The sequence below is a fragment of the Elaeis guineensis genome, chromosome 7 (assembly GCF_000442705.2).
Source record: "Elaeis guineensis isolate ETL-2024a chromosome 7, EG11, whole genome shotgun sequence".
Taxonomy (NCBI): domain Eukaryota; kingdom Viridiplantae; phylum Streptophyta; class Magnoliopsida; order Arecales; family Arecaceae; genus Elaeis; species Elaeis guineensis.
In genome coordinates this window covers 15873953-15897320 of record NC_025999.2, presented here as the reverse complement: position 1 = coordinate 15897320, position 23368 = coordinate 15873953, and the positions used below count along the sequence as shown (strand labels likewise).

General features: G+C 34.9%; 1 protein-coding gene across 5 annotated transcripts in view; it reads left to right on the top strand.

The window, feature by feature from the left end:
• LOC105032498 (CSC1-like protein At4g02900) overlaps positions 1–23368 on the top strand; it is a 120055-nt gene that overhangs the window by 20234 nt on the left and 76453 nt on the right. Inside the window, exon 1 of one of the 5 annotated variants that reach the window (XM_073261190.1) lies at positions 22635–22703. The exons of the other annotated variants lie outside the window; for them this stretch is intronic. The gene's annotated coding sequence lies outside the window, so the exon portion shown is untranslated. Of the gene's footprint in view, positions 1–22634; positions 22704–23368 lie in introns of those variants that run through there. 5 annotated transcript variants of the gene reach the window in all.

Genomic DNA, 23368 nt, shown 5'->3' with positions numbered 1-23368 from the left:
AAAATGTATAATTACGAATGCACATAGTTTTCAAAGATATCCAAGAGTTTCAGTGTCACAAACTTCACTTTCCTAATCTAATTTTATTTTGCTCAAACAAAAGTTGAAATTAAGTTTTGGTTTCATGCCAATAGCTAGCAAATATAGTACATATCATAACAATTAACAAGCATGATACGTGACAAAATAAGAGCACCGACACAAAGATGTGCTAGCAGTGGTATGCATCTTATTCCAACCAATGCTCTATGTTGACTCTATAATGGCTCAGCATAATACAAACCAACATAGTTTGAAACTCTTAGCATTTACTAGAAATACATGCATTTTAGTCAATAGAAGCATCTCATAACTTAAAATCCAAAATTTCAAAGTATTTACGAATTAATTATCATAGATGTATTTTAATGGAGGTTAATGCACATAATTTCAAAAAGAAGTTTCATGTAGCAGCGGTTCTCAGTTATAAAACATTCTAAAGATCTAACATAGATATTTTATATGAGAAATCAAGGTAGATGGATAGTCACATGTACTCAATAGTTATATTATTTCAAATACCTTACAAACTAGTTGGCAAGGATGTGATTTAAAAAAAATGGAGTGACAACTCACCCAGATAAAGGGTTATTTACCAAGATGCTTGCTTAGATAGAGGGTTGTTTATCAAACATGATAAGTCCAAGTGTCCAACAAAGACACTCCACTCAAACCAAATCCTCATCAACACCTAACTATTGACCCTATGATCAATTTTGATAATTCCAAAATTTTGAGTGATTATGATACTAATCATATGTTTCATGAGTGAATATAGGATTTTCCAAATGCTTAAAATGAAAAATCATTCATAGAAGAAATCCTCTCAAAAAAGGGTTAAGCATTTCAAAGAATGGATCTAAGCACCTAAATGAACCTCAAACAAGAACTTTTTGGAAGCCTTCATGATGGAAAAGATCATAAAAATCAAGGTGAAAGAAGCTCTCAAAAGTTGTAGTCAAAAAGCCACTCATGCAGAAATTTATTCAGCATTTTTCAATTGGCTATCATCCGAGTCAACTCAAATTTCATTCGAGTCGACTGAAAGGAAAAAGACAAAATTTTATTCAGAGCTAGAACTGGAACAGGACTTCCATCTCCAATGTTCAGGAACCGTTCGCCGTCTTAAAATTTCCTATTGACCTGAAGTCCCTATAATGAATTGGAAATATTAATTGGACTTCCAGTATCCAATACCCAGATAGTAGTATCACACACAGAAATTACAAGGAGTTATCATATAAGTATCTTGTCCCGCAACAGATTGCTGCTTTCTCTTGTTCGGCCTGTTGGAGTCAAGGGAGGCTATATACTGAGGACAATTCCTCTTTCAGTGACCCTGCTTCTTGCAGAAGAAGCACTCTGTCTGGCTCTTGTCAACTTTTGACTTCTTGCTCTAATTGGACTTTGGAGCCCTAGTACACTGCATCTTTTTGTTCTTCTTCTTCCCTTTCTTAAAAGGACGATGCCCAGAAGAAGAACCACCCACCATATTCACCGGCTCCTTTTGAAGCTGGTTTTCCTTCTCAAAAGTCTGCAGTAATCTTAGCAAACCATAGTAGTTTACTACAGATTTAGTCATTCTATAATGACTAAAAAAGGGTAGGTAGGACTTGGGTAAAGAATTCAGGATCGCATCTTTCTCTAGCTACTCATGCAAGGAAAATCCAAGTTTGCTCAGGCGCTCGATTTGCTCGATCATGTACAATACATGATCAGTGACCGGCATCCCTTCTCTCATCTGTGCGCTGAAGACAGCACAAGACGTTTTATGCCTCTCAACGTCATCAAGAGTGCCAAAGGACTCGTTCAACATTTGAAAAATTTTCTCCGACTGAGCATCCTTAAATTTTCGACTGAATTCGTCGTTCATAGCTGTCCTCATAATGCAACACACAGTGACTCGATCGTTAAGCCACTTCTGGTAAGTGTCTCTGATCACACCAATAGTGTTCGGAGCGGGCTCCTCAGGTGCCGGATCTGTAAATACATACAAGATCCTTTCATGCTCTAAGACAATCTTGAGCTTTCGATACTAACTATCGAAATTAGGTCCAGTGAGCTTGTCATTGTCGAACAGCAAGCGGAGCGATAAAGTATTAGCCATTTCTAAAAAAAAAACACATGACTTATTAGTATATGAATTATTTAATCCTAAAGATTTGGATTTTAGTCTAAAAATTCTCCCATTATTTTATACGAATTGGTAGTCTCTACTTTCAATTCGAGGAATTACATTAATTTCTTAATAGGTATTAAAATTCACATAGACTGCATACGGATCCGAGTTTCCTCAGCCAACCCCTATGCATCTATAGGTAGGTTCTTAACCAATTGTTTCTTCAAACAATCTTTAGTAATATATTTTGCCTTAGGCATCTCTTCAGCAGACGTTTGCACCTTCACTGAAAATTCTGTTTAGGTCCAACCATTAACATGATCATACCCAGTGCATCTAACAAACGAATGCCCAGGTCTGAGTTTGCTTGGCCAACTTGACCATTGATTTGAAAAATGCAACAAAGTCGTCATATGATGAATTATAATTCCAATACCCAATAAACACCATGCGTTTGTGCCTCCAATGTTTATTTAGAATACTGGACCTATTATCATGCACCTTAATGGAAGGCTATGAACTAGTTATCCCCATAACTTTGTCATTTTAAGGATCTAATAATTTAGAAGATTTAATTAATTGATTTAAAAATAAAGAAAAGAGATTAACCAGCATTTCAATGATCCTCCTACTGACTTCACCAAGTCATCAAAAGGGACAAGAAATAAGCTGGCTCAAGAACACCTGAATCAGTTACACTAATTAACCTTAATGGCATGGATCAACTCGAATCATTCAGTGGCCTAATCTTAACATAATCTATCAAATTGGCTAGGTAAGTGAGATCGATGGGAGGGTAGCCAATGCTTGCCTTAGACACCATATAGGCCAGGTAAGCACGCCCCCAATTAAAAACCAATGGTCATACTGTTGAACTTACTTTAGACACCAATTGGTCGATTAGTTTCGATTTGATCAGTCAAAGGACTTGGGCTCAACCACTGAGCCACAATCAGGTCCATTTGGTATGGTCAAAAATATGGACTTGATCAAGCTACAACTATTGAGGTTGATCTTAGAGAAATGTTGACATAATCTAATTCAACTATTGATTAAATTGAATCAATTTCTCTATTTGGTCCATACTTGTTACTAATCCTAGGTCTAATCCGGTTAGATGACCTGATTGAAACTAACCCATAGCTCTAACGATTTATGAGGTATATTAAGATCTTTAATTCTCAAATCTAGATCTTTTGATAATCATATCTTAATTCATAATTAAGTATATGAAATTCTATATTGAAATAATTTCAACTTGTAAAACTATTTTACAAAAAATTTCATGCAAAACCTTACATCATATGTCATTAATTTCAGATTACAAAACTAATTTTCAGATCTGAATATTTTGCATAAAACAGCAAAAAAAATAAATCATAAAATTTTTAGACCTAATCTAAACTTATTTATGATTAGAACAATTCTAGGGTTTTTTTCACATTTCTTCTACATGAGATATAATCACATCAGCACTCCTACACATCATAAAAAAAAATCCATTGATTGGGCAAGAGAGGGAATTTATTCCCTAGTTCTTTTGACCAGACGGCCATGGTGATCAACTTAATTTCGAGTACTTGGTTACTAAGAACAATTCAATACTACATATCACATATGTAAAAGAAAAATTCTGGTCCATATCATATTTATAATATGATAATATGCAGAATTTTTATCTAGTCTAATTAGATCGTTACTACAACATTAAATTTTTCAGATCTAAACCTTAATCATATCATCACATGAATCATTAATTTCAGATCTAGAAAAACAAAGAAATCTATTCAAAAAATATATGTATGATTGCATAGAAAAATTCTGATTTGAGATATGATCAAATATATGTAGATACTTTGCTCATGTCAGATCTGAAATTCTGTCAAATAGATTCAGATCTGAGCCTGATTCAAACATCAATTCTCTAATTAAAATACATCCAAAAAAATCTATCAAAACAGATTTAAATCCATGCATAATCAGGTTTTAAATCAGAGCAAAAAACTGCACAGAAAACTCTACTAAAATAGATTTTTAATATATCATTTTTAGAGGCTGATTTCGATCCGATAATCTGGTCAAAACCAGATTGAAAATATACAGAGAATATCAGATCAAAACAAGGTTTAATCATATCAAAAATTTTGGTTCAAAATCAGATCAGAAAAAATCAGAAAAATTCAAAAATTAGACTATGCAATCATGACATACAATCTGGCTTTGATATCAGTTGAAAAAAAAATTATCCAATCGCATCGGTTGCCAGGAAAAAACTTGAATAGATTAGGAATTAAAATTTGCATAACATTTATGAAATTTTATCTTGATTCGCAGCAGAAGATTTAATCAGGGTTGATTGATTCTTGAATCGAGTCACTTCGTGAGATCTGGATGTCCAGACCCTCTACTTTCCTCGCACGCCAACCAACGTAGGAGAGAGAGATGAAGCTCTTCTTTAGAGGGAAGAAGGAGAGCCTTGAGATCTGATCTTAAGGCCTTGGAAGGAGCCTACATGCCACACCACAAGGGATAGGGAGGATGCCCAGGAAGAGAGAGATGCCCAGGAAGGTGATGCCCCAGGAGATGGGTTGCCCAAGGATCTCACTCCTAGACCAATGCTTGATTGATTTTTCTCTTCTCCACACCCCTCAAATAGACAAGAGTTCCTAGATCAAATCAAACACTTTCATGGGTAGGAATAGGACCCTCCAGGTTCGAATCAAATCCAAACTCTTTAAACCATAAGGTTTCTTAATGAAAGGAGGAGAGGTGCCAACTTGCGCCTCCCTTCACCATGTCGCACATCCAAGGGGAGGGGGCTATTTCCAGTGCCCTCTCCTCCATCTTGGTCAGCCCAATAGGTGAGAGATTACTTGGTAATCATAGCTAAGTGCACCAAATCTGATTTGGTTCAAGTTTGGACTCAATTTGAATCCAATTTGAATCCGATTCGAATCAAATTCAAAAAGGCTGCTAATCCTAATCTAATTAGGATTTAGATCCAAGTCTAACTTGGATATTTAATCCAATTTAGCCTCAACAAAATCAAGCCCAATTAAATTTAGATCTGATCTAAAATAATTAGGGCTTGAATCCAAACTCTCATAATTCCTTGGATCATAGATTTGATCAAATTCATCTCTAGAATCAAATCTGTGCCTCATGTGCAGTGCTAGCTGCATATAGTTAGTGTTTAATTCCGTATGATCCATAACTTAATTCTCAATTAAGTAAATCTATATATTCAATCAAGTCTCATACTTCTAAATTGAACACATAAATATTCGATCAATTTTTTTCTACGTTGTTTGACTTTATGCATGACTCTATCGGATCGAACACTAAGTTGGTAGTACAGGAGCCCCTTCATATATTAATCGAAGTAACCATCTAGCAATGATACCCGATGTTCAGATAGATTGAATAATTGCAAAGCCACATTCAAGAACCTCGGTATTTGGTTATTGCATTATTCATCCCTTTGATCCTAATGCTCAAGGTGACCTAGGGTTTAATTGTCAATCCTGGATTAATCATCCTCATTGTATTTCAATTTTTTTTAAATCTTGTGACAAATCATGAGGATTATCCTAGCCAAAGTTTTACTGGATTGAGATACAGTGATGCATTAACTCCTGTAAACTGGAGGGGTCAATCCCATCTTGACTCACACTGACTTCATAAGTACTTGACTATATCTAGTAGCCTACCATCACTTCATTAGAAATACAGGTAGTTTGATACCAAAGCACGGTGAGTTACTCGCAAATCACCATGGTGATCTTAGGTCGGAGGGACACTTATACCCATATCCTTCACGAGCTGCCCTTGGTAGCAGAGCGCTCCACAGGTGAGTCACTATTCAGTGATGATGTACTCCTATATCTTACCTGTATGCATACCAGTGTCTCCACATTCTTTGGTTAAGAGGACAACCAATCCATATGGCACACAATGACCTATACTCGATAAACGTTATTGTCTTTGTTAATAATATATCATTTGATCGCGAGCAAGTTTAAGAACTATTTGATAAATTCTCTTTTATCGATTATATTATAGTTCTAAGGACTTTATCATAATATAAGAGTTCAAAAGAAGATATACTTTTATAATGAACTTACCAAAAATAACTTTTATTCATTAGTAATTCATATACAAATTACAGAGAGTTTAATCATCTACAATTAGACAATTGGCTTTAGGACATATTTTCCAACACATATTTGCTTAAAGTTTAATTTAGCAAAAATTTTTAAAGAACCCAATTCACCCTCCCTCTTGAGTTTCTACTTTTCTGGGCAACAAGTGGTATCAGAGCAAAGTATGTTTGAAAAGAAGATAATTTTATATCAATTGGTATTAGATAGCTTACTATTTGTCTTATATTCTTGACAAAAAGAGAAGAATATCTTTATGTCAATTTTGGTTCTGCACAGCTGTATTCTTAATATGATATCATTTGAGACAAATTCAAAACATACTTTTTTTGAACCTAATTGCTTGATATTTCTTAAGAAAAGGAAGAGATGATCTTTTTGAAGAATAACCGAAAAACTCTTTAAGGTTTGCTTTGACTGATTTGCTGATATTAATTTAAATTGATTTATCATTTGAAATTTTCAAAACTATTTGATTTGAAATGATTCATCTTAATCACTTCAAAACTAAAATAATTGGGATCAAGCTAAATTTGCAAATTGATCTTTAAGTGGTATTGAATTGTTAAGGAAAACATGATTTGGGTTAAATTTCAGTTCAATTGGTATCAAGAAAATCTTTCAAAGAAATGACTATTTGGTCTGATTTTCAAAATAATTGATATAAAATTGATTATTTTCATAATTGGTATCAAAAAGTTTCTTTCTAAGAAAATTTTCACTCTTGGAATCAATGGTATCATTTTTGCCTTGCATTTTATTGCCTTATTTTTGACAAAAAAATTGAATATGATGTCTCAAATCTATTTTTCATTGATATACTCTTGATGTGATACCATTTGAGACAAATTCAAAGAATTTCATACATTTTATGAACTTAATTAATTGATATTTCTTATGAAAAGTGTTAAAAAAACTGCTGTAGTTTCATATGCATAGTTTAAAATTTTCCTAAACATATAAGCGGAAGTAAGTCAATTAAAACGTTTTTAATCTAACCACATACTAGATCAGATCTGAAAATCATAGCATGGATCTTGATACAAACAAGTACCCATGATCTGAAATTTGAAACATAAAAACAAACGATTAGAAAAATAAACGGAGATCAGATCTTTATACCTCGGATCCTGCGGATATCCTGGGTTCTGATCGTAGTCGTGCACGTGCCTGATCTCTGCTAGTATCCTCACGGAGCTGCCTGATCAGAGCACCGAGATCACTGGTGTGCTAGCACCTTGCAGATCTCGCTCATCCTTGGATTTAGATCTTTTCTTCTAGATCTTGAAGAAGAAGATCGCTGCGCGAACTCTTTCGCACAGATCTAACGGGATCCGAACCAGATCACCATGAAGAGAAGAAGAAACCTTTTTCTTCTCTTCTTCTTTCTCTTTTTTCTTCTTAGATCTGATCGTGATCAGATCTGGGTGTTGGATGAAGAGAAGGGAGGAGGAGGTGTTGGAAGGAAATTGTTTTGTGATGTAACAAAGAAAGCGCCTCTCTTCTTTTCACGTCAAAATCCTCACGCCATAAAAATTTTTTGTCGCACAAAAACTTACTCCATCCCATCCCAACCACTTCATCACACCCTTAAAGATCTTATCTCTTTTGATCTTAGCCATTCAAACCAAAATCAAAGATAAAATGGGCGTTGGATGTAAGGAAGAAAGGAGGAAAGATCTCAGGCGCATAATTAGTGCACGCCCACTTTCTCCCATTTAATTTGTCGCATAAAATAATTCCTTACATGCTCAATCAGATATGATTTAATCCTATTTTGAATCATATTCAAATAGGAAAAAAAATCTGGATGAGAGAGAGTCCCAGATAAGGTGGGGCGCCAACTATTTGTGCCCCTCCCCTTCATGCATGTGAAAACAAAAGGGGGCGCATTTTCACGCACTCCCTCTCCTTCTTTTCATGAATTCTAGAGAGAGTCCCAAAAGACTTGGGCTCTCCGAGTCATGGTTCTTTTGGTTCAAAAAGGGCCTCAATCAGATTCAAATCGAATAGTCGAATTCGAAAAGACTGTCAAGCCTGAACCAATCAAGCCTGAAATTCAAATCTGATTTGGATAATTGAACCTAATTAGTAATAAATTAAATTAAGTCTTATTAAATTAAATCTGATTTAAATTAATTAGAACTTAATTTATAATTTAATTAGTCTCAAAAAAAATTGCAACATATGCAATTAAGTCCCTGCGCTAATAATTAGCAGCTGCCAAAACTGTAACGCTTACAAATTAGCAGTTTTTAAAATTTAAACTATCAATTTGATTGATAATTCGAATATGATATAAGTCATTGATCAGATCATGCTCCTTTTGTGTATGACCTCTCAAGTTCTATTCTGTCTGGTAGTGAGACATATCGTGATCTCTATCACAGTATCATCGAAACTCTTTTCGATGGACTGAAACGATTCTAACTCACCTTAACAAAGATCGTTGATCCGAAAATAATCTTAGTGAGTTCTCACGATCCACCAGTGACGTCTAGCAACATATAGTGGCAATCCAGCAGAACAGAAAAGTGAACCCTTAAGTGCAGTTATCGTGTGATACAATCCCTCTATCGAGAGTTCCGACTTGATGGAGGTCATGGAGAACTCGTCAAACTCCATCATCAGTCATATGCTAGATTGGCTCGACTCGAATTCATTTGTGAATCCCGTGAAAACTCTTTTTCAGTATTCACACTTAATCTGGTCAGAGATTTTTCTGAACTCAGTCTTACGAATCGCATAGGACTTCCCTTTTCTATCAAGATCAATAGATTTCATCTAGGTGCATCCTACTCCAAACAGCGAATCTGAACCTACATAGCCAACATATACGGCAAGGACCCATATGGCTAGGGACCAAGGGAACATGCAGTCAAACTATGTAGTCTCGCTGTGAATAGCCAACACACCGCAGGTCAAAAGATCAATCACACCACTGCAGCATCGAGAAAAATTACTGACGAGTGAGTAGACATCCAAGTGGTTTCTCGTGTTGGTCACGCTCAGTACAAGTTGTTCTCTAACAACCACCTGCACTCTCATCCCAGTGTCTTTACATCGCAGACTCGAGACTCATCTGTCCTAAAAGAAGGTGATCCATGCATCGATCTCGAATGGATTGATCACTGTCCTTCATGATGATCCTTCGATCGGGAGTATTTAGAAATTAACCACTAATGATGTATGTTTTAAATTCTCGACACTTTGAGAATATACAAAATCATCTTTGTTAATTTTTAAGACAAATCATAGACACATAAGACATGATTGGTTATAAAGACTGCCCATCAAGTACAAAATATGCCTTAAAAAAAGATATGTGTCAGCCAAGATTGACTTTTAGGGCACACATCTAACAAACTCCTACTTGCACTAAAGCCAATCTGCCATATACCTAAACCATATCTTCTGAAGACAGACTTCGGTGTTTAGCTGGCTAAGTGACTTGGGCCTACCACATTCTATGTGGAGTTTACTCTCCTTACCTCCATGTATTCTACTCGAGGTAATCGCGTATATCTCTACTCTTTGTGCATGGACTTCTGGGGAGATCTTGGCTCTTTGGCAAGGGCTATGGACCATTATCTTTGCAGTACAATGTCAAAGTATCCAATAGTATGACATTTAGTTTTGCAACTATCACAACAACCAGAACGCATCCTGCACATCTACAGCATATTCAGCTTTCATTGATCAATTGTTTGGAACCATTCCATCATATCAAACCAACATAACTTAAGAATACATGCTGATGTAGACATTCTACCATCAATATTAGTGTATCCTCCCACTTTTAGCTCAATTTTTTTTCAAAGATGAGGAACAATCCCTTAGTGCTTCTCAAGTACTCGAGAATATTTTTTACAGCAATCCAATGCTCCAAGCCTGGATTTGACTAATATCTACTCATGACTTTCACAGTAAGATATACCAAGTCGAGTACATAGCATGGCATATACCTATGCCCAAGGGGATGACAGATCCCTCTTGAAGGTTTTAATGTTGAACCCTTTCAGCATCTCTTCTATGTACTTATCTGTGAAAACCAAACATCCTTTTAGGATTTGTTTCGATAGACTTTTTATTTCCAGTATGTTTGACCTAGGTCTTTGAAAAAAAAATTCTATATGTAACTACATCATAACCGAGGTCAGCATGGGACCCTCCCACTGACCTTCATGTAACTACATGATTCTTCATGTCACGTCATTGTAGGTTTTGGGATCATCCCTATGTTCTCAATCTCCCTTGAGAAATACTTTCTCTAAATTCTTTGTAAGAATATCAAGTATTTTTCTAAAGATTTGGAGATCCTACCAGATCTACGAGGTGGAGGAAGTACTACATATATTAGCTCATTTTAAATAAGTTGTACAGGTTTTGTGACTCGTTGTTCTTCAAAGATTTGTTCTCTTTGAGTTTATCCTCCCACTGTTTCCAAGAAAACAATATGATTGCTCACAATTACATTGTGAACTACTGAAAAGAGAAAGTGACATCCCAAATCTTTTTGGGATACTCCATAAACGAGCTCTCACAGATCTATCCTCTAATTTGTCCACTATATCATACCTCATATGGTATGGTGAAATCAACTTTAGAGGAAACCTAATTTAGATTTCAGAAATTAAATATTATTCCTAAAGAAATAATAATTGAACTAGTGATATTCATGATGGACTGGACCATATCTCATATAGTGCCATCGCTTCTCACAGATACACCGTTGAGCTGAGGTGTACAAGAAAAATTCCATCATGAAATTATGCCATTCTCTTTAGATAATCGACAAATTTCCTATTTGGTATTGCATCCTCGATCTAATCGAAGTATCTTTAAGATTTTTTTTGATTTATTTTTTCTACTTCATATCTGAATTCTTTGAACCTTTCAAAGTCTTTCAGATTTGTATCTCACATACATACCTATACCATGATGCTCATTGGTAAAGGTGATGTAGTGATAACCTCCTAGTCTTGCTCATCAAATGAGCCATACACATCGTATGTGTACTAGGGCAAGTATCTCAGTGGTCCTATTCACTTAACCCATAAAGGACAGTTTGGTCATTAATCCTGAAAGAGATGATTCACAGACTAGATATGACTTAACAGTCAATGAGTCCAAAGGCCCATGTTCTCCAGTCAGTAAATCATTTTTTCTCATACATGATCTAGCCAAAAGAACCATCTATATACTTCAGGTTATTTGGATCTGGATCTTTCAGATCCAATGGCATTCACTATTTGCTCAAATAATTTTTCACAAATGCATTATCATACAAATGATAAAAATTAAATCCAAACAGTAATCACCGAGATTATGTGCTCACAGCCTAGTGCAACTTTTGCACCATTGCCGACTCAAAAGAGTCACTTCACCTTCTCTCAGTTCTCTTCCTTCCTTAGATCTTATATTAAAGTGTGTAATATGCATTAGAGTCTAATGAAAAAGAAAAAATCGTAAGATCAATTTTGAGTAATTCGACATACCTTCTGAAGATATGTAAATATTTCTTTTAAGTTCTTTAGGTATATATCTGCGAACTTTTTAAAGTCCCTTAGTTACTAGCATATCGACCAATTCAGTTAAAGTGCTACAATATTTATTCATATAATAATTTCATAAACTATTCGTATGAATTAGAAATTACAGGATCAAATCTATTAGCAATTTTTTATGCATGGTCATGTCGAGCCTTTCAAGCTCTTCAATATCCTTGATCATCGATCATGGACAAACTATCCATCACGCATCTCATGCACTGTGCGACTCTGATCATCTCACAACTATTGCAGATGAATTAGCATGTCATTGGCAGTCTACATGTCCTTATGTATATATTGGATCTCATCGACTATGGAATTCAATTTATAGCACCTAACCTAATTGTCAATGTCCAACCATTTGTCAAGTATAGCTCGTTGACTATGGATTGGACAAGTTGATGACATTGGGTTAACCTGGTCAAGAACATGGCTTAATTTCTAAAAGCTAAGAACTATTCTTAGATTCATGAGCCAGAATATGTAATTGATTTCGGTTAAGTGGTTAATATCTAGGATTCGAGCTAGAAGATTGGAAGCTGAAGATTGATCATAGAGAGTAAAGATTTAATTAGATGATTGTACTTGTAATAGTTTATTCTAGGGACTTTAAAAACAAACAAAAGGCTCTCATTAATTTTTTCGAATCTCTCATACTCGGGTGGAGAAATGGAAATCCTAATGCGATAATAGATTTTAGTGGGTGCTGCAGTCCTATTGATGTACAGCACCTCAACTAACAGTTATTGATGATACGTATATCAATGCGTGGATAACATTTTGTCCAGACGCTTCTCTAAGCACGTTGCAGCAATTTGGTCTCTAAGTCCTATGGTCTCACCTAACAGTTATTGGCACATTCCTTAGTTAAGTCCGACCCATCATTCACCAGCGAGTACAAAGCCGTCATTGGGTCCCTCACCTAACAGTTATTGGGCCCAACCACATCTTTACCCCGGGGCATCTGATGCCAATAGAGTGGTTGTGCTTTTCCAATACAACCAAACTACTGTAATTAGTCGAGAACGATCAACGTCGGAAAAGGTACCCGCATTTCTACAACGGTGGAAGACTAGTAGACTTAATATTTAGTGAGGAGATTTGAGTTCAGATCTCTTCTAATTAGTCACATACATCTGATGTAATGACTAATATGGTTTGGGTCAGCACATTACATGTCTGACCAACCTAGTTGGCATAGGTGAACTCGGGTCAACAAGTAACCTAATACAAAATATAATCTCCCAAGATGGCCAGGAAAGTAAAGATGAGTGGGGGTCTCCCCGTTGCTTTCCTTAGACACCAATAAATTGGCCAGGTCAGACAACGGAATCAATTAAATAACCACCATCTAATACTTGCCTTAGATACTAAATTGGTTGATTAGAATTAATTAGGTTAACCTATAGACCCGGGCTCGAACCACTGAGCCAAATTCGGTCTTGACTTGATCAATTCACATCATATGTGAATCAATTTGACCAACTACAACTAAATTCAATTTTGAGCTTCTTTAACCTAATCCCAACCAACTCTTGATTAGGTTTGATCAACTGCTCAAAATCGAAAAGGGTTCTAACCTGATCTAATTAATAATCCTAGTTGTAGTTTAGTCTCTAAACCTAATTTGTTCAACCCATACTTGAAAGCCCATGTTTATGCATTGAAATTTAGATCTTAAATTCGTAATTTCAGATCTTATAATTTCAAATCTTAATTCTTAATTAAGTGCATTATGTACATGAGTTTGGATTTAGATCTCGAAATATTTTCTAATCTAAATCATTTATATTGTATCTCATATAATATCGTTGTTTGCAGAATCGAGTCGATTCACCCTGGTACACGAATCGACTTGTCACAGTGAGTCAGCACACATTGAGACAAATAGAAATCTGTAAACCTAGTCTGCACAACTGAGTCGGCTCATCAGCAAATGAACTGACCTATCAGGATCTCGAGTCAACTCCAACAAAAATGAGTCAGCTCATCTCAACAACTTGAGTCGACCCAATTGAGAATCAAGTCGACTCCATAGGCATATCAGTCACAGTTTCAAGTTTTTATGCAAACAGAGCCTAGGATTTTGGATATAGGATTTTGCAGAAATTAAGTTTTAGATCGGATGTCAAACAATATATCAAATATAATATTAATCGATCTAAAACATAAAAAATACATGCATAATCTGATTTAAATCTAAAAATATGTAACAATTATAATTTTTCGTTCGTTGTTCATCTTTTTGGGAAACATCACAGTCGGCACTCCTACACGTCATAAGAGAGAACTCATCGAATGGGCAAGAGAGGGGACTTTGATCCCTTCATCATCTTATGATCGGATGGCCATGGTGATTATCCTAATTCGATTACTAAGCTACTAAGAATTTAATCTAACATATCACATATGTAATCAATTAAAAATCAGATCTAATTATCTTTCACATGTCAAATATATGAACAATAACTATGAATCTATGCATGTAATAAAATTTCAGCAACCATACTAGATCCAAATTACACCCTAATTAAAATATTCAGATCTAAAATCAATTTCAGATATGAATAATTCATGATTTATTTCAGATCTGAAACGATTTCAGATCTAAAATAATCCTGTAATCATATTACAGCATGTAGAAAAATCAGATTTAACTTTAATCGATGTTCTAAATCATTTTAGGACAACCGTTCAGCATAATAGAGGTTATGCCAAGACAACCTTATTTCAGAATGATGTGATCATCTAACCAACCTTCAGATCTGATTTCTACAAACCAGATATCAGGTTTCATGTTCGTATCAGAACCTAGCTCTAATACTATTGTTAAAAAAACCGTTATGGTTTCATACGTGTAGTTTAAAATTTTTCTAAACATATAAGGAAGCGAAAGTAAATCAATTAAAACATTTTTAATCTAACCACGTACCAGATCAGATCTGAAAATTGTAGCATGGATCTTGATACGAACAAGTATCCACGATATGAAATCTGAAACATAAAAACAAATGATTAGAAAAATAACAGAGATCAGATCTCCATACCTCGGATTCTGCGGATGTCCCGAGTTTTGATCGTAGCCACGCATGCACTCGGCCTCTGCTGGTATCCACACGGAGCCGCTTGATCGGAGCACCGAGATCACCGGTGTGCTACCACCTTGCAGATCTCGCTCTTCATCTTTGGATCTAGATTTCTTCTTCTTGATCTTAAAGAAGAAGATCGCTGCACGAATTCTTACACATAGATCCGACGGGATTTGAACCAGATCACTATGAAGAGAAGAACCCTTCTTCTCTTCTTCTCTCTCTTTTCTCTTCTTAGATCTGATCACGATCAGATCTGGGCGTTGGATGAAGAGAAGGGCGGAGGCATTGGAAGGAAGTTGTTTTTTGATGTAAGAAAGAAAGCGCCTCTTTTCTTTTCACATCAAAATCCTCATGCCACAAAAATTTTTTATCGCACAAAAACTTGCTCCATCCCATCCCAACCACTTCATCACACCCTTAAAGATTTTATCTCTTTTGATCTTAGCCATTCAAACCAAAATCAAAGATAAGATGGGCGTTGGATGTAAGGAAGAAAGGAGGAAAGATCTCACGTGCATAATTGGCGCACACCCACTTTCTCCAATTTATTTTGTCACACAAAATAATTCCTTACATGCCCAATCAGATATGATTTAATCTTATTTGGAATCATATTCAAATAGGAAAAAAATTTGGATGAGAGAGAGTCCCAGATAAAGTGGGGCGCCAACTCCTCTTCACGCACATGAAAACAAAAGGGGGCGCATTTTCATGCACTCCCTCCCCTTCTTTTCATGAATTCTGGAGAGAGAGTCCTAGGGGACTTGGGCTCTTCGAGTCATGATTCTTCTGGTTCAAATAGGGCTTCAATCGGGTTCAAATCGAGTCCGAAACGAGCTGAATTTGAAAAGACTATCAAGTCTGAATCAATCAAGCTTGAAATCCAAATCTGATTTGGATAATTGAACCCAATTAGCAATAAATTAAATTAAGTCTAATTAAATTAAATCTGATTTAAATTAATTAGGACTTAATTCATAATTTAATCAGTCCCAAAAAAATGCAACATTTGCAATTAAGTCCCTGCGCTAACAATTAGCAGCTGCCAAAATTGTAATGCTTACAAATTAGCAGTTTCTAAAATTCAAACTATCAATCCGATTGATAATTCGTATATAATTCAAGTCATTGATCAGGTCATGCTCCTTTTGTGTGTGACCCCTCAGATTTTATTCTATCTGGTAGTGAGACATATTATGATCTCTATCACAGTATCATCGAAATTCTTTTCGATGGACTACAACGATTCCAATTCACCTCAACAAAGATCGTTGATCCGAAAATGATCTTAGTGAGTTCTCACGATTCATCAGTTATATCTAGCAATATGTAGCGGCAACCCAGTAGACCAAAAAAGTGAATCTCTAGGTGCAGTTATCGTGTGATACATACCTTCTATCGTGAGTCCCGACTTGACGGAGGTCATGGAGAACTCGTCAAATCCCATCGTCAATCATATGCTAGATTGGCTCGACTCGAGTTTATTGGTGAATCTCATGGAAATTCTTTTTCAGTATTCACACTTACTCTGGCCAGAGATTTTCTAAACTCAGTCTTACGAATTGCATAGGACTTCTCCTTTTCTATCAAGGTCGATAGATTCCATCTAGGTGCATCCTACTCCAAATAGCGAACTTGAACTTACATAGCCAATATACATAGCAAGGATCCGAATCGCTAGGGATCAACAGAATGTGCAGTCAAACTAAGTAGCCTCGCTGCGAATAGCCAATACACCGCAGGTCAAAAGACCAGTCACACCACTGCAGCATCGAGAAAATCACTGACGAGTGAATAGACATCCAAGTGGTTTCTCGTGTTGGTCACGCTCAGTGCAAGTTGTTCTCTAACAACCACCTACACTCTAACCTCAGTGTCTCTACACCACAGACTCGAGACTCATCTGTCCTAAAGGGAGGTGATCCATGCATCGATCTCGAATGGATTGATCACTGTCCTCCATGACGATCCTTCGATCGGAAGCATTTAGAAATTAATCACTAATGATGTATGTCTCAAATTCTCAACACCTTGAGAATATACAAAATCATCTTTGTTAATTTTTAGGACAAATCATGGACATATAAGACATGATTGGTTATAAAGACTGCCCATCAAGTACAAAACATGTCCTAGAAAAAGGTATGTGTCAGTCAAGATTGACTTTTAGGGCACACATCTAACAGAAAGGAAGATCTGAATTTAACCAGAAAATCTTTTTGATAGATGTACATATTACATCTTTTGATCTTTCTGATGTTTGTTATCATTGTAAACACTCTTTGTAAACATCCTTTGAAATTAATAAAAATTAAATTTTTGAAAATTTTGTGTCTACTTGAGTGAATGCTATGTTTGATTTATATTTGGATTAATTGATGCCTAGTTCACTCAATTAATATTTACACTTTTGTGTTGTAATTTTTAAATTGGCTTTGTTTGCAAAGGGGGAGAAAATGTTAAAAGGAGAAAATTAGTTGAAAACATTTTTAAAATCAAGAATCTGAATTTAAATATTAAATTCATATTAAATGTGCTTAATTTGAAAGAACAAGGGGGAGCAAAATTGTATAGTAAAATTATTCATCATCAATTATGAAAAATAGGGGGATAAAATATTGCTAAAATTATAAAAAGAAAATAAATTTTCTGATATTTACTCTTAAAAATGGAGGAGAAATGTTTGTTTGATGAATATTATCTAGCTTGATTTGATTGAACATACTAATTAATTTGAGTTAAAAAAAATGAACTTTAACCTTAAATTCTCAATCAATTACTTTATAATTTTTCTCAATTTAAGCCTTCATGTGCTTGTCCCATTTGATTTACATGATTTGATTGATTAATCATTCTTAACCATCAATTGGAGTTAAAGTGAATTTAAAACATATTCTTACTTCAAATAAATTAATTTTGATGCATACTTTCAATTTTGAAACTCATTTGAAAATCTAAATATAATATAGAATTTTTGATGCGCCTTGAAAAATTTTTATAATGTCATTTGTATCAAAGCAATTTTTACTCAAGAAGTGAATTTGAAAATGTAACTCTCATTTATTTTGATACTATCATTGATTTGCTCGATACATTCTCGATACATAACTTTTCTAAATTTAAATGGCTGATTTTTATTAAGAAAAGGAAAGAACGAATATTGAAGCAAATGTTATGCTTAATTTCACTGCTCAAACATTTGAAAAGCTCTATTCTTTTTAAACTCTTAAAGCATAAAGTATTTGAATTTGAAAATCTGATTAATAAATTGATTATATTCCAAAGAAAAGAGGTATGATTGAAAATCTGATTAAAGAATCCAATTCATTCAAAAAGGGGGAGAGAGCTGCTAGTATCTTAATTTAGTTTAACTTCTGAAAATGAAGAAAAGTTTTGAGCATATTTTGAACAAAAAGGCATATTTGTTTTTTTAAAAAAAGGCAGATGTGTCATAAGTTCTGAATTTGATACATTTTTGAAGTTGAATTAATTTTGATTTTCTGAATCCGATACATCTTTCAACTTGATACTCTTTTGAACTCAACTTGATTGATTTTGATGATCATTCTAATCCTTCCCATGAGCTTTTTGATGCTGTCAAAAAGGGGGAGAGTGATGTTGAGTATATGGTTAAAGGATTAATACTTAAGAAACTCAATGAATTAATGTTTAAGATAAAATCATAATGCTCATTCATTTGAATTGAGACATTCTTTTGAAATGAGTATATGAGATATGTGTAATGAACTAAATATGTGTAATGAATTAAAGATTATTGAGAATATTCATGAAGTGTGCATTCATATGTTTAATTTATTACTTCATGATACATATTGGCAAAATGCATTGAAACACATTATTTATTTTTATTACGCATATATTCAAAGTTTTGTTATCATCAAAAAGGGAGAGATTGTTGATCCTATGATTGATTTTGATGATTCCAAAATTTGAATGATTATGATACTAATCATGTGTTTCATGAGTGAATATAGGATTTGCCAAATGTTAAAATGAAGAAATCATTTATAGAAGAAATCCCCTCAGAAAGAGCTAAGCATTTCAAAGAATGGATATAAACACCTAAATGAATGTCAAATAAGAAGTTTTTGGAAGCCTTCATGATGGAAAAGATCATAAAAATCAAGATGGAAGAAGCTCTCAAAAGTTGAAGTTAAAAAGCCACTCATACAGAAATTTATTCAATATTTTTTAATTGGCTGTCATCCAAGTCGACTCAAATTTTATTCGAGTTGACTCAAGTTGAATAATAGAAAAAAGGAGGATTTTGGCATGCTAGAATTTTAGCCGGCATGCACTCAAGTCGACTCGAGTGTCATCCCAGTTGACTCAAAGGAAAAAAGGTAGAAAACTCGAGTAGACATGCAGAAATTCGAGTGGACTCACAGAAATTCGAGCGGACCTTGGAGTCAACTCGAATATCCGAGCTGAAGTTCTCAAAAAAAGATAGAAAGCCAGATTTTTGGAAAAAAGGTTCGAGTGGACTCACAGACAGCTTGAGTTGACTCGAATCCTATCCGAGTCGACTCGAAGTCTAACGGCTAGTTTGCAGAATTTTAGAAGCATGCAGAATTATTTCTAACGGCTAGTTTTGTTTTCCTAATGGCTGGAAACAGCTAGTTTGGCTTCTAAAAAAGATTTAAAAGCTTCCAAACTTAATGAAGAGCCAATAGAAGAGGATTAAAAAGAGGAACACATCATTTTATGTGAGGACCATTGAATATCCTTGAGAGAGAAAAAAGAGGAATTAAGTGCAGAATCTTGGGTGTGCTTTCAACAGAAATCTTCTCCAACTTCTTCTACATCCTCTCAAGCTTCAAACAAAAGAAGCTCAAGCCTCAATCAAGCAAACAATCAGCAACTTCTTCGAGCTTAAAGAGTTTATTTTTCTATTTTTATTTGTGCTGAAATTCTATCTTCTTGTATTTTTGTTTTCTTTACAAGTTTCTTTGGGAGAAAGAAACTTGGGATCAAGGTCCGTCCATGCTCGGAATTAGATATTATAGGTTTGGTTGGTGAGCTCGTGAAACCAACTTGGTTGATTGTGAACCCGAAAAATAATTGGTATAAGATTTTGGTTGGTGATCCCGAAAAACTAACTGGGTTTATTTGTGAGTTAGGGTAAAACAAATGCATTGTAATTTGGGGGATTATAGTGGAATTTTTAAGGGAAGCTTGGGGAGTGGACGTAGGTGCGGGATTGCACTGAACCACTATAAATTTGTTGTATTTGTATTGTGCCTTGTTTTGTTCATTTTACTTGCTTTACTTACTTGCTTTGCACTAATTTAATTCTTACATAGCTTCGCTTATTTTTTTTAATTCCGTTGTTGCATATATCATACACAACACAATCACTGAAATTAATCTCATTAGAAGTATATATTTGCTTAAAGTTTAATTTAGCTAAAACTTTTAAAGAACCCAATTCACTCTCCCTCTTGGGTTGCTACTTTTCTGGGCAACACTAATAATTACAGGCCACTAGAGCCTTAGAATAGGCCTAAGCACCTCATCAAAATCCACATTACTTAATTCAATTAATCCCTAAAAATTTATGCACGATACAAAATTCCGCAATTAACAAAGTAAAACTCCAAAAATTATAAAACATAGTAGCAAATATGTTGAACAAATAGGAGAGATATTTATGGTTACTTTTGGCCAAATCTAGATTCCATTGATTTTAGACCTAGGCTTTTCCTACAATAAATAATCCATGATTATCAAATACATCCTTAAAAATTATGAGGTTGGTCTTGTTGGAATCCCTTGAACATGAGAGCTCCAAAAGTATGGGCCATATAGCTAGAAACTCATTGGAGATAACCAATGATATAGATCTAGACCTGTAATTTTTTCCCCAAATCTATTTTAAAATCATATTATCTAATCAAATAATATGGCAATAAGGCTAGACATTACCTTGGATTATGTGTCTAGCTTGGAGCTGGGGCCTTGAATCCAATCTCTTTTTGCCAAAGTGGTGGTCACCTCTCCCTACACAAGTAACAAGCACTGGGGTTGGATTGTGTGAGGAGAAATTTCAATGGAGATGGAGGGAGAGTTAGGGATTTACCCAATAGAGAGAGGAAACAAAAGAAAATGGGAGAAGAGAAGAGAGGCATTGGGAGAAGATGGGGCAGGAGTTAGAGAGGGAGAGAGCAGAGATGGAAAAGAGATTAGAGAAGGGAAGAGGGCAGTGGGTCAGTTGGATATTGGTGGTGGCATGTGGTAGAGATAAGGTAGTGGTGGGCCCACATTGGTGCTCAGGTGAAAGAAGAAGAATGAGACAAAAGGGGTGGATGGGTCTGGGGGTGCACACATAAGAAAAGAACAATGGTGGGGAAGGTTGCATGCAAAGGAAAAGAGAGAGCATGTGAGGGTTCAGCCAGGTCTAAGCGCAAGCTGAGTTAGGCTAGGCGCCTATTGGCCATGGTGGCCCGGGATGTTATATAACATTATCTGCATTATTTACCAATTCTAAGATACAAAACAACATAATGTGAAACTTTTGTATCACGCTTATTCCCTCAACAATCACTAGAGTCTCAACCCAAGCTGAGTTAGGCCGCGTGCCTAAGGAACTTAGGTGGTCTAGGGTGTTATATAATTTGATGTGCACATTATTGTACCTTTTCTAAGATATTAGAAAATATAATGTGAAACTTTTATATCACCCTTATTGCCTCAATAATCATTAGACACAAAAAAGTAAATACGAACCTTCATCTAGAAGATCCACTGCATTTTGTGGTTAATTACCCAAGTATTTTATAGTTGGAGTGAGCTGCACAACTTAGTATGGAACTTTCTGACTATGAAAAACAATTTAAGTTTCTACTACGAATAAATGGCATTTGAACATAACATATAAATTCTTGTCATGCAAATATTGTTACTGGAAAACGAAAGTGAAGGTTCAGTAGAACAATTTCATAATGAAATACGAAGTTAGTCCTTTATGAGATAAGATACTGCAACATGATTGAGAAACTTGCTTCTCGAGGCCAGACATATCCTTGTTGCTAATTCATGTGGGGTTTGCATATATCATCATCTTTGACTATTATGTATGTCCAAATATACTATGGCCTGAGGTCACATGTATATCCCCATTGATCTTTTAGATGAGGTCTAAATATATCACTTGGCAATAGTTCCACTTATATCTCTGTAGGATGGTATTGATTTTTGAAATTAAGCATAAACTCATAATAAATGCCATTTAGAAGGACATAGTCGGAAATAACACTCCACTGTTGATGTGTAAAAGATTCAAATAGGGAAATAATTTTGACTCAAAACAAAGATATAGATCAAATAGAGCTTCAATCTCATATGGTTTCAAAAATTTCCAAATTGAAATTGAAAGATAACATAAAACTAACATAGTTAAGAAGAACAAGTCCAGATCTTTTAAATGTTATACAGAACAACCTTAAAAAAAGAAAAAAAGAAAAATCAATGTTAGAGTTCGATATTTCAAAAGAAACCCTAAATACTTAAACTGACTAAAGGTATAGAATTTCAAAACAATACCGAGACTTGGAAATTGGAGTACTATAATGGAAAATGAAGCTCACATTTTTTTTTCTTTGTGAATTTGATTTCCAAATGCGATAGCCTGACTATTTTCTTCCTTTTTTCACCAGCTTACCATCAATATGATTCACTTATAGGCATGAAAGCTTGGTTAGCCCAGTTGGTTCTGAAACAGGTCAGTCAAGATGGTTGGTTTAGCATTCTGACCTACTAGACAGGCAACTTTTGATTAGGCCATATGAACAAGCCTCATTTGCATATTTATTTCCATTTATGAGATATATTTATAAATAAGATCCTACATCCTGTTTCAAGATTATAGAAACACTAAAAAATTCATCGAAACAAAATATCAATTTTTTGGCTCAAAAACAAAAATCCAGGTATTAGGGGTTGGGTCACGTTACCGACTTTCAAATGCTAAGGTATTTCTTGGATCTCAAAAACTCTAGTTTAACAATATCCAAACATTAATGGAACCAATGTTTTATGTAGGAAAAGCTTTTTATATTAGTTCTTGTAGAAGATAGGATCTAGAGAGAGAACCCTTGTTAGAAACACTAGGAAAAGAGGAGAGAGAGAGAGAGATAGGTAAAAGTGAAAATGATTGTATACCTTTTATGTTACAAGAGGCTCTATACATAGAGCAATAAAGGTCTAGGTACCATGAACCTATTGATCTCTTAATGATATATTTTCTAAACAGGATTTGATATATTTTCTGTTTAGGATTATACAGATTTGATATATATCCTAAATAGTAAATATGATTATACAGAGAATATTCACAATGATTTATATGTTAACATAATATGCTATCTAATTTAACACTCTCCCTCA